This window comes from Myotis brandtii, unplaced genomic scaffold (genome assembly GCF_000412655.1).
Source record: "Myotis brandtii unplaced genomic scaffold, ASM41265v1 scaffold260, whole genome shotgun sequence".
NCBI lineage: Eukaryota > Metazoa > Chordata > Mammalia > Chiroptera > Vespertilionidae > Myotis > Myotis brandtii.
Window position 1 is genome coordinate 2,724,811 of NW_005359881.1, and position 3,140 is coordinate 2,727,950.

The 3,140-nt window shown below is 43.0% G+C and overlaps 1 long non-coding RNA gene across 1 annotated transcript in view; it reads left to right on the plus strand.

Moving 5' to 3' along the window:
* Window positions 1–2,473, plus strand: part of LOC106726402 — a 3,910-nt gene extending 1,437 nt beyond the window's left edge. The window contains exons 2-3 of the long non-coding RNA XR_001362474.1: window positions 188–295; window positions 2,254–2,473. This is a non-coding gene — a long non-coding RNA (uncharacterized LOC106726402). The remainder of the gene's footprint in view (window positions 1–187; window positions 296–2,253) is intronic.
* The last annotated feature ends 667 nt before the right edge of the window (window positions 2,474–3,140 follow it).

Genomic DNA, 3,140 nt, shown 5'->3' on the forward strand with positions numbered 1-3,140 from the left:
CTCCTCGGCACTGGGCTCGGGGCCAGAGTTGGGAGGGAAGAGCGTTTCATGCCTCTGCAGACCCGCTGGTCTCCGCCTGTCCCCGGAGACTCCGGATTTAGAACCGCGAGAGGCTCCTACGTGGCCGCGGGTCCAATTACCCCCTGCGGCTTTGGAGAAGGAGAGAAACAGATTTTTTTTTTTTAAGCCTAGTTACAAGGTTGGAGGCTCCACTGAAAAAGACTGGAAGTCCCCATTCTTCAGGATTAGAGAGAGGGGAGGCACGCGTTGCCGGACTCCTGGACAGCTTGTACAGGTGAACATTTTAAGTTGGCAACTGTGACTGTTCCCCACGCCATCAAGGTGCACTGTGAGCTGACTTACAGCAAACATCCCGCACGGCCTCAAACACGTGACTAAGCCACGTAGGGCTTCACAATGCTCAGATGTGGCAAGAAATTCATGGGAGTAGTTGAAGGCATTGAGCTTCGAGTCGGTTGTCCTTACTTATTAGAACCTGGCGCCAATGAAAGCAAATCACCAAAGTTTCGATTCACGTTGGAAGTGTAAACCAACGGTTGTGGGCGCCAATTCAAAGCGAAGAGCAATGCCCAGCTCGAAGTGCCCGTGAAAAAGGAGACTTTATTCAGTGCAAACAGCTCAATTGGGATCAGAGTGGCCCTGAGACCAGCGCAGCTGTGGGACAGCTCAATAGTGTCACAGCTCAGTTATGAAACAGCACAGCTGTGGGACACCTCCCGGGGCCAGGCAGCCCTCCTTGAGGCCCCACTCCAGCTACCAGCGGTTCTCAACCTGGGGGTCGCGACCCCTTTGGCGGTCGAACAACCATTTCACAGGGGTCGCCTAAGACCATCCTGCATATCAGATATTTACATTACGATTCATAACAGTAGCAAAATTACAGTTATGAAGTAGCAACAAAAATAATTTTATGGTTGGGTCACAACATGAGGAACTGTATTTAAAGGGCCAGAAGGTTGAGAACCAATTATTCCCTCCTCCACTTTGGTGGGCCCAGGGCCTGGCTCAGATGGCAGGAACACAATGCAGGCAAGCAGTTCAGTTCAGGCTTCTCCCTGAAGTTCAGTTTGCATGAGAGGCGTCTGGGTAGAAAAGGCCCCATTTTTTAAAAATTGAGCTCAGTTAGCCAGTGGGCGCTCTATTTAGTAGGTATCTTCTTTCTCGGGGTCCACGGAAGCAAGCAATTCTGATATCAAATGTGGCAGAGATAGCAAGAGAGAGAGAAACTGGGCACCAATCTAATATATACATACATATGCAAAAATACTAAATAAAACGTGAGCAAATTGAAATCAACAATTTATAAAAAGAATGATACATATAACATGGGGACTACCTAAGCGACCTTTAGCAAGTTCATAGTATCCTCTGCAAAATGAAGATAAAACATGATAATTACAAGATTATTATAGACCTTATGAGATCCCAGGATCTCATGAGAAACTTCATGTAGCACTAAAGAAATGTCCACTGTTCCTATTAGAGCTTATTCCATGGAAATCAAAAACCTATTCATATAATTCACCCTATTAACACTGTTAGTCCGTATGGCTTGGGTAAAACTGATTTCACCCCTGGGAATTAAGGTGGGCATGTGACATAGGCTGGGCCAGTCAGAGTACTGCTTCTCCATGACCACAGAGATTGTTTCCATGGCAGCTACATGACCCTTGCTAAGCCAAGGAGTATAATACATGGAAGTCCTATTGGAACGGAGAAAGGCTTCTTCCAGCTTCTTCCAGGGCTGCTAAGTGGTTGGCCACCTTTGCCCTGACAATGGGAGAACCTATGTGAGAATGAAGCTGAGAGAAAGAGAAATGGCTGACTCTTAACATTTCAGCACCTAGATCAGGCCATTCCTGAAGTTCTAACCCATGACATCGCATATATGTGAGAAAATAAATTCCTTAAAAAACCCAAACAGTTTTATTTTGGTTTTGGTATGTTGTTTTCAAAAGAGTTGATTAATGCTTGCTCAAATGGAACTCTCAATCCCTGAGTCTTCTTCCTGAGAGATCAAATCATTGAGTTAAGCAAATACTTGAATCAGTCAAGACTTTTTTTTTTATAAAGGGTGATACTATAGAGTTTTATTGATCAAGACTCTTTCGATTGCAAGTGTGAGAAGAACAACTTCACTGCTTTTGCATAGAAGTATATCCTAAAGTTTTCAGCTTGTTTGCTTGCTATAATGTTTGGTATCTTCTTTTTGTTTCTTTTCTTGTACTTTAGGGGCATATCTTGACCAGCAACGAAGTCTTCCCAGGAGAGGAGGAACTATTGGCCCAGGTCACTTGCATCTACAACTGGATTGGTTCATACACCGATTTTTCCCTCTCAAAGGAAAACCAGATTTCCAAGTTCTGGGATATATATATATATATACACACACACACATATACACACACACACACACATATACATTGTATGTCTGTTCATAGTCTTTGTGTGTTTATTTGGACTTCCTGTAAAAGGCGAAAGATTTATACGATCTGAAGAGAAACCAGAGTATAGGACTTCCTGTAATAAATAGGAAAGAGCTCCGCAGGTATTTTAGGTACTGATTATATTAAATGCCATGTTTCAGGGAAATATCCTCTATATTATTATTTTTTTTAAATATGGAATGCTTCATGAGTTTGCATGTCATCCTTGCGCAGGGGCCATGCTAACCTTCTCTATATCTTTCCAATTTTAGTATACGTGCTGCCGAAGCGAGCACTCCCCTCTACTATTGTTTTTACTTCCTTTGTAGTTTATCCCATTGCATGAAAGTTACTATAACTTCATGTATCAGATAACACTTTTAAAGTACAATCTAGTTAAGCACCTAACACTTTTGTATCCTGGCTCCACCATTTACTAGTTCTGCATCCTTGAGCATGTCACTTAACTCTCTGGGCCTCCTCCTGTCTACAAAATTAGTGTAATACATAAAGGTCATAACAGAGCTTAAGTTTGTAAAGATTAAATCATATCTTCTTAAGGGCTTGGCTCAATGACCAGTACATAAAAGCACTCAATATGTATTAGGTTTTATTTTCAGCTCCCAAAGCCTGTCTAAATTCAATATACACTGTTTTAACCAGGGATCCCACATGGGGAGAGGGGGGGGGGGG